Source organism: Bison bison, unplaced genomic scaffold (genome assembly GCF_000754665.1).
Source record: "Bison bison bison isolate TAMUID 2011002044 unplaced genomic scaffold, Bison_UMD1.0 scf7180017864371, whole genome shotgun sequence".
Classification (NCBI taxonomy): Eukaryota; Metazoa; Chordata; class Mammalia; order Artiodactyla; family Bovidae; genus Bison; species Bison bison.
The window spans coordinates 13944786-13963696 of record NW_011494943.1 but is presented as its reverse complement, the minus strand read 5'-3'; positions in this window follow the sequence as shown (position 1 = coordinate 13963696).

Here is an 18911-nt window from a genome sequence, read left to right as displayed (position 1 = left end):
TGACTGTGTGGATCACAACAGGAAAATTCTTCAAGAGATGGGAATACCAGACCACCTGACCTGCCTCCTGTCAAATCTGTATGCAGGTCAAGAAGCAACAGTTAGAACAGGACATGGGACAACAGACTGGTTCCAAATCAGGAAAGGAGTACATTAAGGCTGTATATTGTCACCCTGCTTATTTAACTTCTATGCAGAGTACATCATGAGAAATGCTGGACTGGATGAAGCACAAGCTGGAATCAAGATTGCTGGGAGAGATAACCTCAGATATGCAGATGACCCCACCCTTATGGCAAAAAGCAAAGAAAGACTAAAGAGCCTCTTGATGAAAGTGAAAGAGGAGAGTGAAAAAGTTGGCTTAAAACTCAACATTCAGAAAACTAAGATCATGGCATTCGGTCCAATCACTTCATGGCAAATAGATAGGGAAACAGTGACAGACTATTTTCTTGGGCTCCAAAATCACTGCAGAAGGTGACTGCAGCCATGAAATTAAAAGACATTTGCTCCTTGGAAGAAAAGTTATGACCAACCTAGATAGCATATTCAAAAGCAGAGACATTACTTTGCTACCTGAGGTCCATCTAGTCAAAGCTATGGTTTTTCCAATAGTCATGTGTGGGTGTAAGAGTTGGACTCTTAAGAAAGCTGGGTGCAGAAGAATTGATGCTTTTGAACTGTGGTGTTGGAGAAGACTCTTGAGAGTCCCTTGGACTGCAAGGAGATCCAACCAGTCCATCCTAAAGGAAATCAGTGCTGAATATTCATCAGAAGGACTGATGCTGAAGCTGAAACTCCAATACTTTGGCCACCTGATGTGAAGAACTGACTCATTTGAAAAACTCCTTGCTGGGAAAGATTGAAAGTGGGAAGAGAAGGGGATGACAGAGGATGAGATGGTTGGATGGCATCACTGACTCAATGGACATGAGTTTCAGTAAACTCTGGGAGTTAGTGATGGAAAGGGAGGCCTGGTGTGCTGCAGTCCATGGAGTCTCAAAGAGTCAGACACGGCAGAGCGACTGAACTGAACTGAACTGTTGAGCCATGAAGCATTTGGGGTCTTAGTTCCCCAACCTGGGATCAAACCCATGCCCCCTGCATTGGGAGTCCTAACCACTGGACCAGCAGGAAATTCCTTATTGTAAAAAAAAATTTTAAGGTGAAGGCAGCAACAGAGGATGAGAAGGCCTGCCAGGCTCTTCTGTCCATGGAATTTCCAAGGCAAGAATACTGGAGTGGGTTGCCATTTCCTTCACCAGGGTGTAAATTCTTAATAAGATTAATAGGTCTTTTATGTTTCAAAATGACTAATGTGGTTGACATTGGATTTGTGGCCCCTTTGTTATTTGGAAAAGAAATACAGTAAGATTCAGCATAGATATCCTGGCCTCTCTGAAACCTTTCTTTTCCTCCAAGCCTCTTTCAGCTTCCTTGGTGGCTCAGTGGTAAAGAATCTGCCTCACAAATAGGAGACTCAGGTTCGATCCCTGGGTTGGGAAGATCCCCTGGAGAAAGAAATGGCAACCCACTCCAGTGTATCTCGAAAGAGTTGGACACGACTTAGCTACTAAACAAAAACAACAAAATCAGTCTCTCTGCTGAACTGTGTTTTGCACCTACTACCCGTGTTTGAGATGCCAGCCTAGACACCTCCTCCTCCAGGAAGTCTTCTCTGACTCTCCGAGACTGGATCAAATGTCTGATTCAGGACACCAGTGTGATTGAAATGTTCAGAACGGGGATGTGCCAGTGACTTCTATATTTCCCCCATTATATGTATTTCTTTGAAGGGACTCTAGATCTGTCACAAGTGTCTGGCGTAGCGCCTGTCCCATAAATATTCGTGGGACTAATGAATTAAGAGTGCAAGTTTACTCATTCTTTTGTATTTGTGCTTTCCCTCATCTTCAGCCTGAAGGCTTTAAAACAGGGATTCTCAAACTTTGTGTTTTCAGGATTCCCTCTACACTCCTAGACATGACCGAGGATTACAAAAAAACTTCTATTTTATGGGGTATATATATTGATAGTTACTATATTAGAAGTTAAAGGTGAGGAATTATGAAATATGTATTCATTTTTGTGTGTGTGAAAGTCATTCAGTCGTGTCCGACTCTTTGCGACCCCATGAACTATACAGTCCATGGAATTCTCCGGGCCAGAATACTGGAGTGGGTAGCTGTTCCCTTCTCCAGGGGATCTTCTCAACCCAGGGATTGAACCCAGGTCTCCTGAATTGCAGGCAGATTCTTTATCATCTGAGCCACCAGGTAAATAACAATCAATTCATTACATGTTAACATAAGTAATATTTTCATGAAAAATAATTTGAAAAAAACAATTTAGTGAGAAGAGGGACATTGTTTTACCCTTTTGCAAATCTCTTTAATGTCTGGCTTAATAAAAGATGGGCTTCCCTGATGGCTCAGGTGGTAAAGTGTCTGCCTGCAATGTGGGAGACCTGGGTTTGATCCCTGGTTCAGGAAGATCCCCTGGAGAAGGAAATGGGAACCCACTCCAGTACTCTTTCCTGGAAAATTCCATACATGGAGGAGCCTAGTGGGCTACAGTGCATGGGGTCGCAAAGAGTTGGACATGACTGAGTGCCTTAACTTTCACTTTAATAAAAGATAACTGGATGCTCATATCTGCTTCTGTATTCAGTCCCTCATGGAATCATATGTCATACCACACCAAAAGAGCTCCAAACTGTCCCCACCAAGGGAAAATAACATCTGGACAGTTTGTGTTCCTGAACTCCCTGAAAGGGCCTCAGGACTTCCAAGGGTTATACCTTGACTTGTACTTGAGGACCAAGCATAGTGATCAAGTTTACCTGCCTGGAAAGGGTGAGATCAAAGTTCCTGGTTCAAGAAAAGAGTAATAGAGCAACCTTTCCTGAGTTCTGGAGTCTGAAATGGGTGTAAAGACGCTGAGGGAGTCAAAATAAGAAGAAAATATGGGAGGGCTTTCACCTCAGAAGTGAAAACTAAGCCCCACCTTCCTGATGCCCAAGAGATCTTAGGATAAGTAACAGAACAGCTACACTGGGAAGGCTACTGAACTCTTACAGATGCTAGAATTGGAACAACTTCTGACTCATTTTTAGCCCTAGAAATGATTATGAGACTGGAGATGTGCTAAGTCGCTTCAGTCATGTCCAACTCTTTGTGATCCTATGGACTGTAGTCTGCCTGGCTCCACTGTCCATGGGATTCTCCTGGCAAGAATTCTGGAGTGAGTTGCCATGCCCTCCTCCAGGGGATCTTGCTGACACAGGGATCAAACGCATGTCTCCTGGTCTCCTGCATTGCAGGTGGATTCTTTACCCCTATCGACACTTGGAAAGCCTGAAGATAGATTTAAAAATTTTCTTTGTTTCTTCCTTTTTTTTTTTGGATAGATGTCATTGGGCTGAATTGTCCATCCTCCACCCCCCATAATTCAATTTATCTGTTTCCTTTTTTTATCACAGTTTTTACCTATTTTAGTAATTTGTGGTGTTGGAGAAGACTCTTGAGAGTCCCTTGGACTTCAAAGAGATCAAACAAGTCCATCTGAAAGGAAATCAGTCCTGAATATTCATTGGAAGGGTTAGGGTTAGGGTTAGGGTTAGGTCTCCTCCTATACTTTGGCCACCTGATGTGAAGAACTGACTCCCTGGAAAAATCCTGATGCTGGGAAAGATTGAAGGTAGGAGGAGAACGGGATGACAGAAGATGAGATGGTTGGATGACATCATCAACTCGATGGACATGAGTTTGAACAAGCTCTGGGAGTTGGTGATGGACAGGGAAGCCTAGTGTGCTGCAGTCCATGGGGTGGCAAAGAGTCGGACAGGACTGAGCACCTGAACTGAACTTACCTGTTTTATCTGTTTGCTCACTCACCTAAGCTTTCCCACTGTATCATAAGTTTCTTGAGGGTAGAGGGGCCCTGCCTGTCCTATTTCCTTATGCATCCCCATTTCCTAGCACTTTGTAGACAATCAGTAAAAATGTGCCATTTGATGGAAATGAATGACTTTACATCTTTGTATTCATGGCACCAGCAGTTGTGTCTGATCCATATAAAGAGTTTCATATATGCTTGTTGAATAAATCATGCTTACATGGCAAGCTGTTGTAATAAATGGGACGTGCACTTGACCTGTTAGGATAAAGGAAGACTTAACAGATTGAGAAGCCCGGAACTGCCCTGGCATGTTTGTTCATAAATTTGAGTCTGAGTTTGGTAAGCAGTTAAAGGAGATTGTGGTCCTTTTTGGAAGGACACCAGCTGTAATGAATGAACTAGGAGTCTTTTGCAACCTAGCTTAAGATAAGAACGGGTCAAAGCATTCCTCTTCCAAGATGAATCAATCAAAGTCAATGAGCAAGAACAAGGCAGGCTATCCATCTCTGGTTAGAGATGTTTAAGAGTTGGTCTTCAAAGGCAGCTGTGACCCTGTACATTTTTATGTGAGCTGTGGATGTTCATTCTGTCTGGATTGCTTGTCATGTTTATGCTGCTTGGCTGCCTAGCTATGAAGGCTGGGGGAAAATATCGCCTCTCACATTCGATTCCTAGAATAGAATCAGGTGATAAATATACAATGAATAAATCTAATTATACAGTAGGGATGCCTGCCCATATTCAAAAGGGAGGATGTTACCCATTATAGATTTTTCATGGAAGGTTGACAGTTGATGACTTGTGCATTGCATGAGTGGGATATAGTAAGTGCTTTGCCAAAGGAACATTTCTAGAAGCACCATTCTGGGAGCAGGATGGATGGTAATAGATATATTCTACCAAATCTCCAATGTTATATAGAAGCTGTAATGGTTCTTAAATCAAGATCTAAGATATCCTGAGATCTGTTTTCCAGTTTTAGAATCTCAGAATGCCTCTGCGGTAAATGTCAAGACCACAGACGGGAGCTGGACAATATGACTGGCACTCAGGCAGGCACCTCTGAAGATGTTTACCACAGCAAATATCAGAGATAAAGGAAGAATCTAAACTCTTCTGTCATAATCTGTATACATTTCAATTTCATGCTAGTGCCCTCCCTGTGAATGCCAAACTCCCAATGGGTGTGTTTGGAATTTGGGGTCAAGCCAGCACTTGTGATTTAATTGTAACAGGATACGGAAGTGGGAGAGAAGACCTGGGTTGAGGGGTTTCAGATAGGTGAACGGAGTCGAGTGTTCACAGAGCCCAACAATCTTCAGGAAGAGTTTGGGCAACTTGTCATCTCCAGGGGTCCAAGCTGAAGTCTGAGAAGCCCTGAGCAGTGACCAGAGCTCTGGAAAAGGGAGTACTTGCAGGTGAATGAATAAGCAACCCAAGAAAGGTCTGGTCACCGGAAGTAGTTTCCAGGCACCGGGCTGGGGATGAGGGTGAAGCAGGAGCAGGACAGAGCTTCAGATCTGGCTGGATACCACTGATACTTCTTATCCCTCGTCTCGAAGATCCAAACTGCTCCAGTGCATTTATCTATTTCCCGAGTGCTGATGAGTGCCTGAGTGCCTGCCTGCTCAGTCGCTTCAGTTGTGTCCAACTCTTTGCAGCCCTGTGGACTGAAGCCCGCTGAGCCCCTCTGTCCATGGGATTCTCCAGGCAAGAATACTGGAGTGGGTTGCCATTCCCTCTTCTAGGGGATTGATTCAGAGATCGAACCCGTGTCTCCAGCATCTCCTGAATTGCAGGCAGATTCTTTACCCACTGAGCCATCTGGGAAGCCTGATGATGTCTAGGAACTGTGTATTTTGCAGTGAAGGAGACAGGGGAAGTTCCTGTTCTCAGAAAGCTCACAATCTAGCGATAGGAGACAATCTGCTCAAGAAAAGTCTCCTGAAAGATGAGACCTTTCCAGGGACTTCCCTGGTGGCCCAGTGGTTAAGAATCCACCTTGCAATGCAGAGGACACAGGTCAATCCCTGGTCAGGGAACTGCCACAGGGCAACTAAGCCCACTCTCCTTAACTACAGAGCCCATGTGCCACAACTAACCTCTGACACAGCCAAATAATTTTTTTTAAGTCTCCCTAAAGATAAGATCTTTCCAGTGAGATTTGATAGACAAGAAGGGGTCAGGTAAGGGAAAGAATGAAAGACGATGAGGCTGAGAAAGGCAGGGACCTTTGATCTTGTAGGGCTCTCTGTAGGCTAGAAGAGGAGTTGGTATATTCTAAATGTAATAAGAAGTCACTGAAGGGTTTTAACCTAAGGTCTGATTCTGTTTTGAAAAGATCATCCTTGCTCCCAAGAGGAGAATGGTTTAGAGGTGAATAAAAGTAGAAAGAGAAATAGCAGTTTTGAGGCTCTGCAGTCTTCTAGATGCAATAGATGGTGGTTTGTGGTGGCTGATAACAGTGGAGAGAGAAAAAAATGGATCAGTTCAGAATGGGATTTAATGGGTAGAGTCAACAGGATGGAGGATGGATTGAGTGAGAGGAGAAGTGGAATTAAGGGTGTGTTTGCCTTGAAGGATCAGGTGAATTGGGGTGTTCTTTACTGACATGGGGGAGGGTGAGCAGGGGAGATGGTTTCACAGGGAGGCAGAGCCAGAGTTCTATTTTGACTGTGTTCAGTAGGAGATGCCAAACAAGTTGGTAGCCCATCTGAGCCTGGAATTCCTGGCAGACACTCAGGTTGGAGATGTGGATTTGGGCCTCATTCGCACTTGGAAGGTGTCTAAAGCAGTGGGACCTGAGTAGATCCCAAGTGCTACTGATTTTATCTTCTAAAAATCACTGCAGGGACTTTCCTGGTAGTCTAGTGGCTAAGGCTTTGCCCTCCCAATACAGAGCCCCAGGTTTGATCCTTGGTCAGGGAACTAGATTCCATATGTCAAAACTAAAGATCCTGCGTTCGGCAACCAAGACCTGGCACAGCCAAATAAATAAATACACATTTTAAAAACAATAACAAAATAATGACCACATTTGAAATTAAAACTAAGAAATTAAAAAAAATTCCTCCAATTGCCCACCTCTCTCCTCCACCACCACTCAAGTCCAAGTTGGCCACTGTAACTGCTTGCTTGTCACCTGCTTCTCCACTTGCCCCCTTCCAATCTGTAGCCAGTATGATCTATTCAAAATTTGAATCTGATTATGCCACTCCCTGCTTAGCATCCTTTGATATTTTAATACCTTGGTCTCAGGATGAACCAGATCAAATCCTTACCTGACCCACAAGTAGGGTTGCCAAATAAGACACAGGATGCCCAGTTAAATTTGAATTTCAGATAACACATAATTTTCTAGTGTAAATGTATCCCATGCAATTATTCATTGCTTATATGAAATTAAATTCAACCTGGCATCCTGTATTTTTATTCACTAAATCTGGCAACCCTACCCACAAGGGCTTTGTAAGATCTGACTTTGGGCATCATCTCTCATCAAATGTCCTTTGTTCTCTGACTCAAGCTACATTGTTTTGGAACAGGCTATGCCCTTTCCCGAGGTTCCCTTGTGGCTGAGTGGTAAAGAATCTGCCTGACAATGCAGATGTGGGAGATGTGGGTTGGATCCCTGGGTCAGGAATATCCCCTGGAGGAGGACAGGGCAACCCACTCCAGTATTCTTGCCTGGAGAATCTCACGGACAGAGGAGCCTGGTGGGCTACAGTCCATAGGGTTGCAAAGAGCTGAACACGATTGAGCACGCATGCATGCATGCCCTCTCTCACCTCAGGGGCTTTGTACCTACTCTTTCTCTTGCTGGGAATGCTTTTAGCTCCTCCTAAATCAACTAACTGCCACTCACCTTTCACATCTCAGTCTCCACATCTCAGTCCTCTATCCTGAATTCTCTGCTCTTCTAGAATGATGTAACTCTCCTTCACTGACCCTGTATCGAGTAGCAATGACACATTTATTTGTGTGAATTGTAAGTACTATATATCTTTTCCACTAAACTACTAGGTGAGAGATCAGATTTATTTTTGCTCCCCTTTATGTCCCCTGTGCTCTCCTAGTGTCTGCTACATAACAGGCACTGTGAAAGGAAAGAAGGAATGAAAAGGGAGGAAAAGGATGAAAGACTGTATTAGATTATAAAATAAATTCTATCAGGATCAGAATGAGGACCAAAGAGACTGGCTCTATGACCCAGTTTGCAGGGAGGGCTGGGAGGGGATGCAAGCGAAGAGAAAGCACTCAGGTCAGCCTAGGAAGAGGTTGACTTAATAGTCTGTGCCAATACATTGAGGGGGTGCGGCTGAGGAAGAGGTTTGAGGCTGCTTAAACCTTTTGAACTGTGGTGTTGGAGAAGACTCTTGAGAGTCTCTTGGACTGCAAGGAGATCAAACAGTCCATCCTAAAGGAAATCAGTCCTGAATATTCATTGGAAGGACTGATGCTGAAGCTCCTATACTTTGGCCACCTGATGCAAAGAACTGACTCATTGGAAAAGACCCTGATGCTGGGAAAGATTGAAGGCGGGAGGAGAAGGGGATGACAGGAGATGGTTGGATGGCATCACCGACTCAATGGACATGAGTTTGAGTAAACTGCGGGAGTGGGTGATGGACAGGGAAGCCTGGCGTGCTGCAGTCCCTGGGGTCACAAAGAGTCAGACACGACTGAGCAACTGGACTGAACTGACTGAAACCTTTTCCACCCCAATCTGTATTTGGTCTGGCAAATCGGGCAGCCTGGGGGCAGTACTGGTGAACTTCTTTGTAGAACTGCTGCTAAGGGGAAGGCCAAGTGGGCCTGGACTAGGGCCCTGTTCAGCTGTCTGGGAATTGTTCCCCTCCATGCCATGTTCCATGAGTAAGTATGAGGCTGTGTGTGGATTAAAGAAAAGCAATGTGATGCAATTAGAGACAAACAATGCACTAAACCCCTCCTTCTCAACCAGCTCTCCAAAATAATTTCATTTTTAAAATTATTTTTTTGGGGAGTCACATGGTGCAGTACATAGCATCTTAGTTTCCCAATCAGGGATCAAACCCAGGCCCCCTGTGTTGGGAGCACAGAGTCTTAACTAGTGAACTGCCAGGGAAGTCCCAATTTCATCATTCTACTCAACCTAAACTTTTAGTTGACTACCTTTTTTTGGTATAAAGATAGATTTATAAATTGCTTAAGTTTTGTCTTTGTGACAAATGAAGTAATGAAGTCAATAGGAAGGAAGCAAGAGAGTTGGTGCTCTTGACAAACATTTCCATTTTTCTGCTACACATTTTGGGGGCTGTCTTCATGGCAAACGTTAGCTATACCTAGATCTTTTTTCTTTTTGTCATCTAAATTTTGATAACTGGAGATAAAATGGCTTAGAATTTTGCAGTTTACATAGTATTTTCATACCAGGAAATTATTTTTAATGAAATTAAATGAGATTAAATTCCTGTAAAATTAAATTCATTATCTCAAACAGTAGATGACTTCTTCCCTGAATTACATCAAATTAGTATCTATAAATGTTGTTACAAATATGCATATACACAAGGAATCCCCAAACTCTGGAAGAGTTGTGTTCCCAAAGGAAAAATTACTTTACAATGTTACAAAATAATTACTTTACAACTTTGAGGGTTGGTTGTTCAGAACGTGGTCCACATTTCCTCACGCTCTTTAGGGAAACCAGGCCAATCTCAGTGCAGCTGAAGGACCAGCAATATCACTTTATGTTAGTGTTTAAAACCCTAGTGACCGTGGTTCAGTAGGAAAATGTTTTAAGAGTTTGGGATGTCAGAGAGACATCTTTATCTGCTAGCGTTTAGACAGGGGTGGCGGTTTCCATTGTCTTGGGGGTTTGGGGGGTGGGGAGATGGGTTTGAGGGAAGGTCTTGGAGACCCAGTGGCCAGCATTACAGCAGGTGGGACTAGGATTAGAGAACCATTATGTGTATTGGTCATGAATAGGCCAGATGTTTGGGCTGGAGAGGAAAGTGAAATAGCAAAAGCCTTGGAATGGGCGAGAAGAGAATACCATACGAAATCTTAGGGGTCCCTTTACGGGTTTCAGTGCTTTCACTGGGAAGAAAGACTCTAAGATTGTCCACTCAGAAGATAGCGAGATGGTCTACTTTTTAACGCACCTTTCCTTGGTTTTCTTTTTTTTAAAAAATATTTATTTTTGGCTCTGCTGGGTCTTCAGTGCTGTGCAAGGGCTTTCTCTAGCTGTAGCGCTCAGACTGCTCACTGCCATGGCTTCTCTTGTTGCGGAGCACTGGCTCTAGGGGCTTGGCCTTCAGTAGTTGTGGCTCGCGTGCTCCAGAGCGCAGGCTCAATTGCCCTTCGGCATGTGGGATCTTCCTGGACCAGGAATGGAACCAGGATGCCTTGCATTGCAAGGTGGATTCTTAACCACTGGATCACCAGGAAAGCCCAATATTTATTTGGCTGTACCTGGTCTTAGTGGCGGCATGTGGAATCTTTAGTCATGGCATGTAGGATCTAGTTCCCTGACAAGGGATGGGACTTGGGGCCTCCCCCACCGCATTGGGAGCTTGGAGCACCAGGAAAGTCCTCGCTCTTCCTTTGAAGAATCAAGAAAGATGCAGAGAGGAGGGAAGGAAAGGAACTCAACCAAAGCAATGAAAATAGTTGATTCCTATTTGGATTCAGATTTGAAGATTCATTTTTAAGCTATGAATGCTTCTTTGGGTACTTTTGGTTCAATTTTATTTAAAAGGAATCACTGAAGAGTTTTAGCTGAGGTGCTGGTATTCAGCAAAACCAATTAAAGTCTTGGCCTTTCTTGGTTGAGTTTTTCTGTGTATTAATCAGATCTGACTTAAAAGTTGTTCATCAGGTTGGGGAAGGTCTCATTATGCTAAGAAGCTTTTTCATTTAGATCTAAATTACACCTGCAAATCAGAAAAAAGGGAACTTTTGGATATTTTTATATTCTGAACAGAAAACATATTGCTCAAAAGAATGTGAATACAACACAGTGTTAACCCACCGGATACACAGGTCAGTTTGCTGCTGTTGTTATTTAAAAAAACCAAGTGCCCTTTGTATCTAAAGTGGATAACCAACCAGGACATACTGTATAGCACAGGGAAGTCTGCTCAATGTTATGTGTCAGCCCGGATGGGAGGGGATTTCGGGGAGAATGGATACATGTATATGTACGGCTGAGTTCCTTCACTGTTCGCCCGAAATTACCACGACACTGTTAACCGGCAATATCCTAGTGCAAAATAAAAAGTTTAAAGTTGGGGGAAAAAAATCCACATACCCTCATTTAACCCTCTTTACTTGAGTAAAACAATTATTTTACAACTTGCACGCATGAAAATGAAGCAGGTTTTGCGGGTCCGGCTTCATCTGTATAGTTTTTTTTTTTTTTTTTTGAAGCAGAAATGTCTTTCACCTTATTCTTGAAACATTTTCACTTGGGATGTTTTTAATGTTTGTTGAAGTCCTGGAAAGGAAACACAAATTTGCATTTCTTGCATTTGTTTCCTTTGGCAAACTTGTGTCTATAAAGGACATTTCAACCTACTTCCCAACTGCTTTTAGTTACCTCCTGTGGTTGAAAGGAAGAGACTCACTCAAAATAGACTTGAAATGAAAGGAGCTTCGCATAATGATGGAGCTCTAGGAAATGGCCAACGTCTCTTTCTCATGAGCTACCTCATCTTTCGCATGGGGCTTTTGTTCGAACTTGTTTGTACACTCTCTTTTTCTCATGGTTCTTCAGCAGCAGCTTCCACAACCAGGTGGCAATCTTATTTTTGCATACTTGCCATTGAGCTATAAAATATGCCACTTACTGTTACACTTAAAGAAAGGAAGGCTGGGCGGCCCTGGTGGCTCAGTGGTAAAGAACCCACTTGCCAGTGCAGGAGACATGAATTCAATCCCTGATGCAGGAAGATCCCACACGCCATGGAGCGACCAAACTCGTGTGCCACAACTATTGAGCCTGTGCTCCCCTGGGAACCGTAACTACTGAGCCCACGTGCTGCAGCTACTGAAGCCTGCATGTCTAGAGTCTGTGCTCTGCAATGAGACGCCAGAGCACCGAAACTGGAGAGCAGCCCTGACTCGCTGCAACTGGAGAAAAAGCCCTTGTGGCAATGAAGATGCAGCATAGCCAAAAATAAATAAACTATTTTTAAAAAAAGAAATGAAGGCTCAGAAAGATGAAGTGATTTACACAACATCACACAGCTTTAGAAAACTTCTGTTAAAAAAAATGGAACACACGGGAAGGTGTGTTTATCAGCCTATCAGATATATTTCCAATAAAATAATCCTTTTAAAATGTCTGACACATGCTTTAAAATGAATGGAACTTGACAACATTTTGCAAAGTGATACAAGCCAAATATTGTATGATTCCATTTATAGCAAACATCCAGAACAGGCAAATTTATAGGGACAGGAAGTAGAATAGAGGTTATCAGGAGCTGGAGGGAGGAAGGATAGAGAGAGAGTTACTGTTTATCTACAGAGTTTCTGTTTGGGATGATGAAAAATTTCTGGAAATGAGTGCTGGTGATGCTCACCCAGCATTGTGAATATACTTAGTGCCACTGAACTATACACTTAAAATAGTTAAAGGGATAAATCTTATGCGGTGTATGCTGCTGCTGCTGCTAAGATACTTTAGTTGTGTCCGACTCTGTGCAACCCCATAGATGGCAGCCCACCAGAATCCCCCTGGGATTCTCCAGGCAAGAACGCTAGAGTGGGTTGCCATTTCCTTCTCCAATGCATGAAAGTGAAAAGTGAAAGTGAAGTCGCTCAGTCGTGTCCGACTCTTCGAGACCCCACGGACTGCAGCCTACTAGGCTCCTCCATCCATGGGATTTTCCAGGCAAGAGTACTGGAGTGGAGTGCCATTGACCACAATAGAAAAATAGCCTAATAGAAGTTTGAAAGCTGTAATGAGCGTGTTATAATAGAAAGAAAAATTGATATGGCTATTTCCCCCAGTGAAATATTGTCTTTGTTTTTAAAAGTTTTGTAGGGACAGGGTGAGGGGGGGGTGGCGTGGGGAGATGGGGCTTGCTTATAAAGCGACAGTATAGGGACTTCCCTGGCGGTCCTGTGGTTAAGACTCCGTGAGTCCAGTGAAGGTGGTACGGGTTGATCCCTGGCTGGCGAACTAAGATCCTACATGCCACTTGCTGAGACCTAAAATAAATAAATAAAGGGACAGAATGAGGGAGTTCTATAGTGATGGAGTAGTTCTGTGTACTGAGTGTGACAAGAGTTACATGAAGGCACACAAGTGATAAAACCGCATAGAATCATACACACACACTTGCACACACATCAACGAGTGTGTGTAAGGCTGCTGAAATCTGCATAAGCTTTATGGATTGTATCCCTGTCAGTTTCCTGGTTGTGACATGGTATGGTAGTTATATAAGCTGTTATCACTGCGGGAAGTTTTAGACCATCCATGTACCTTTCTTTGTAACGTCTTTTGAATCTGTAATTCTTTCAAAATAGAAAGCTGACATCAACACACAACACTGACAGCAAAAAAAGGAAAGACTGCAGTCAGATTCCAAACTAACCCGAGGCTTAATTTTATACCTTGTCCTTGTTATGAGTGAGAAATGGCCATCCTCCTTGAGAAAAGATTCTCTGTCCCTCCAGAAGGACTCTCACGTGGCTCACGAGAGGAGATGCACTGTTACCTTCCTTTTTTGGAGCACACGTGTAATCCATCATCACATTCTTTCCAAGTTAAATGAGAGACTTTGAAAGGACTCTGTTCTGTCCTTTAGGCAGGTTCTGTTAGAATCAGGAAATCACTAATTCTAAAGGAAATTTCACGTTTTTACTCCCTTGGTTAAACAAACAAACAAACAAACAAAGCAAAAAAACTGGATGGCACATATATGGTGGTTTCCAGGAAATCCTCGAGTAAAAAAATGCATTCAGTGTTTGTCATCAGTGAAAAATGAAAACAAAATGGCTTTACATTTATGTTTGTTCAGAAACACAGTCACAGACTTTGGAAACAAACTTATGGTTACCAAAGAGGAAAGGCTGGGCGGAGAGATGAACATACAGACACTGCTGTAATATAGGCTCGATAACCAACTAGGACCTCCTGTGTAGCACAGGGAACTCCACTCAGCACTTTGTAATGACATATTGGAAAAGAATCTGAGAAAGAATGAATACAGGTATAGTTGGGCTTCCCTGGTGGCTCAGTGGTTAAAGAATCCACCTGCCAATGCAAGAGATGAAGGTTCGATGTTTTCTGGGTTGGAAAGATCCCCTGGAGAAGGAACTGGCAACCCACTCCAGTTATTCTTGCCTAGGAAATCCCATGGGCAGAGGAGCCTGGTGGGTTATAGTGTATGGGGTCACAAAAGAGTTGGACATGACTTAGGGACTAGACAACAACAACAAGTAATCGAATCACTCTGCTGTTCATCTGAAAACTTCTACAACATTGTAAATCGACTATGAAAGAAAGCAAGCAGCAGGGTGAAAGTGCCTCACTCAGTCGTGTCCGACTCTCTGCGACTCCATGAACTGTAGCCCACCAGGCTCCTCTGTCCACGGAGTTCTGCAGGAAAGGATACTGGAGTGGGTTTCCATTTCCTTCTCCAGGAGAATCTTCTCGACCCAGGGACTGAAGCCGGGTCTCTGGCACTGCAGGCAGATTCTTTACCTTCTGAGCCACCAATGTATGTATATTATGCTCCAGTATAAAATCACTGATGTATAGAACAGTCTTATGGACTCTGTGGGAAAGGGAGAGGGTGGGAAGATATGGGAAAATGGCATTGAAACATGTAAAATATCATGTAAGAAACGAGTTGCCAGTCCAGGTTCGATGCACGATACTGGATGCTTGGGTCTAGTGCACTGGGACGACCCAGAGGGATGGTATGGGGAGGGAGGAGGGAGGAGGGTTCAGGATGGAGAACACATGTATACCTGTGGCAGATTCATTTTGATATTTGGCAAAACTAATACAATTATGTAAAGTTTAAAAATAAAATTTAAAAAAATCAAAAATAAATTTAAAAATTGATGCGTTTATTCAGTTAAATGCAATTCCTTATGCTTTTGTTTCTATAGCGGACAATGTTTCTAAGATAGGGAAGCCACCGAATATCTAAATAAATCAGAGGACTTCTTTGTCTAGGTTTGTCCTTCCTCACAGGAACACCCAGAAAGAGCGTATTAAAGATATTAAATGAAAAAAAAAATAAAGATATTAAATGAACAAAGGACTTATGTGGGGAATGGATGCTTGCCACTGCTTAGCGAGTTGAGAATCGCAAATTTTTAAAACTGCAAATACTTGTTTAAAAAGACACATGTTCTCACTCATATATTGTCAGTGGAATTGTAAACTGGTAGAATTTTTCTATGGAGGAGATACTGGCAGAAAATACTCAAAGTCATAAAAATATTTATATCCTTTGACCCAGTGTTCAATTTCTGGGAACTTATCCAAAACAAATAATGAAAAAGAAGACATAACCTATATTACAAAGATGTTCTCAACAACCCTATATATAATAACAAAATCCAGAAAATAATCTATATGCCAAATAATAAGGAACTATTTAAATGACAGATTTCCAACCAAAGTGAAATATTACACAGCCATGAAAATGACGGCCATGCTATACAGCAAATGTAGTTTACAAAATAATTCAAAATTCTTGAAGTGTTTGGTAGAAAGATATGCATCTATGAGTTACCTTCCCCAGAAGGGCAAATTCCAAAGTACTTAATGAAGGTGAAAAGAAAATTCACAATCTGGGTCAAAATGCAAAGAAACGGAATAACGCCAAGATAGGAGTGGGAAAATTCAGGCTTGTAGACATACTTATAAATTTTCAAATTGTGCTCTGGGAAGAAGCACAGCACACATTAATACTGATGACTGGCTTGAAGAACAGACTGGACAGAGAGCAGCAAGCTATCTTTGGACTGCTCTGAATATAATCCCCCTGTGTGCTGAAGATCACAGAACGATTCCCAAGGGTTGCCGAAGAGCAGCAAACTGCCAGCAGCTTGCATGCAGAATCCCTTGGGAGCAGGAAAGTTATTTCAGAATACGACTTTCTCAAAATCACAAAGGTCCAGATCTGGCTGTCCTTGAACACCCTTAAGTGACAGATGACCGAATCTTTCTATAAATTAAAAGAGGGGAAGTGAGGACTCCTGGTCGTTTGTGCCTGCCTTTAGTGCAGACGATTGTACTTCTAGTTAAACATGAGTATCCCCTAAATTCCGGGTGTATGATTCAGTGGTTTAATGTTGCTGTACCAAATGGCTGGACTCTCGTAGAACCTGAGGCCATGTCCAGTTTCTTTGGCTACTTATTAGCTCAAGTCCTTCATGCTGGGACCAGGGCAAGAACATTAAGGCAAAGTTCCAAGCTGTTTCTCCTTTTCCCAGGCGAAGGAGTAGTTAAATGTTTGGACTTGAATGAGACATCCTACTAGGTTGGATGCTGTAGAAAAGGGAGAATTTATGGGAGTGTGGAATAGCAGAGGGCTAATAATTAAGCAGAGAAAGTCAATACAACAAACTGGAAAACAGCTTGCCTGGGTCAGCCACATAAGTTACAGGCTCACACACACACACACACACACACACACACACGAACGTACATGTACACAAGGTTGATTGTTGTTTCAAAGCCATCAGAACTTCGGGTTTGACACTAACATTTTTGTAAAGGGATATTTCAGATTAGGGCTGGAGAAACGACACATGATTTGTCTTCAACTCAAAAGGGCAAGGTACAGTTGGAAGCTGGAGGCAAAAAATTCCAAGTGAATGTAGTGAAGTTAACAGGAAGTTTTAGAAAAGAACTTGGGTGTTCAGAAATGTAAGATTAACACTCAAATGAGATAATGTCATGATTAAAAGCTGACCAGGAGAACTGGGGGTGTGATAAACATCTACGCATTCAACATCAGGCATCCAAATATTTACTCACCTATAGAGTCTGTGTGTGTGTGTGTGTGTGTTAGTCACCCAGCTGTGTCCGACTCTTTGCGGCCCCACGAACTATAGCCTGCCAGGCTTCTCTGTCCCTGGAATTCTCTAGGCAAGAATACTGGAGCCAGGCTTCTCTGTCCCTGGAATTCTCCAGGCAAGAATACTAGAGTGGACTGCTTTGGCCCCAGGAATAAACAGCTAGCCTGCCTGTACCAAGTTGGCTTTCAGCCAGCAACTACATGTGGGAAGTTTATGTGCTTTGAAGAATGAATTAAGAGGCAGGGCAGGAGTGGTAAGTAACTGAATTAGTGTTACATAATTTGGGGAAAAATAGTCAATCCTACCGGAGAAGGCAATGGCACCCCACTCCAGTACTCTTGCCTGGAGAATCCCATGGATGGAGGAACCCGGTAGGCTGCAGTCCATGGGGTCGCATAGAGTCAGACAGGACTGAGCGACTTCACTTTCACTTTTCACTTTCATGCATTGGAGAAGGAAATGGCAACCTGCTCCAGTGTTCTTGCCTGGAGAATCCCAGGGATGGTGGAGCCTGGTGGGCTGCCGTCTATGGGGTCGCACAGAGTCAGACACAACTGAAGCGACTTAGCAGCAGCAGCAGCAGCAGCAGTCAATCCTACAGGAAATCAACCCTGCATATTTACTGGAAGGACTGATGCTGAAGCTCCAATACTTTGGCCATCTGATGCGAAGAACCAACTCATTGGAAAAGACCCTGATGCTGGGAAAGATTGAAGGCAAAAGGAGAAGGGGCGACAAAGGATGAGATGGTTAGACAGCATCATTGACTCAACGCACATGAATTTAAGCAAACGAGAGATAGTGAAGGACAGAGGAGCCTGCGTGCTGCAGGCCATGGAGTCGCAAACAGTCGAACATGATTTAGCGACTGAAGAACAGTCACAAATTTGGGGAAAATCCTCAGTGTAGTTGTGGTGTACTGTTAGAGGAAGCTGTGGCCTGATATGATGCAGAGATCAATGCACATAATGTGGATGTTCCTGAACATATGCCCAGAGAAAACCATAATTCAGAAACATAGATGCATGTCTATGTTCATGGCAGCACTATTTACAATAGCCAAAACAACCTCAGTGTCCATTGACAGATGAATGGATAAAGAAGACATGGTACTTACACACAAAGGAATATTACTCGATCATTAAAAAGAATGAAATAATGCCACTTGCAGCAAATGGATAGACCTAGATTATCATACTAAGTGACTTAAGCCAGAGAGACAAATACCATAATCAATATCACTTATATGTGGAATCGAAAATGTGACACAAACGAACATATGTACAAATAGAACTCACAGATATAGAGAACAGAACTGTGGTTGCCAAGAGGGCGGGGGGATGGCAGACAGAGGACTGGGAGCTGGGGATTAGCAGATGCAAACTATTATACTAATAGTATATGGATGGCTGAACAAGGTCCTACTATGGCACAGGGAACCCTACTCAGTGTCTCGTGACAAATCGTAAGAATATGAAAAACTGGAAAATATGAAATATGGAAAATAATATGAAAAAGAATATATATAATGGAATCGCTTTGCTGCACAGCAGACATTAACAACATTGTAAATCAACTACACTTCAACAAAATAAATACGGACATTGACATTTGTTACAGGGTTGAATAGAAGAGGAGGGAGAGCTCTGGCTAAGCTCCGAGGCAGCTATGGAACAAGGAGGGTGAAGCATTTCTGTGCTCACTCTTCCATCCCCAGAGGACCCTTCTGTGAACAACAGGAGCTACTTGAGTTGGAGAAACTCTCATCAGATCAGAGTGATTTCAGCTCAGCTCAAACTGGCTTGCTCTGCTGTGGAGAGAATCTGGTGTTCCCCTGGGGTGGTGTTCCTACAGATTACCTTGGGGAGATTCTTCTTGGTTATCACTCAAGACTGTTGCCTCATATTTGATGAGTGGGAACCAAGAATCTGTCGGGTGGTCCCACTAGGTTACAGACTCACTTCGGTGATTTT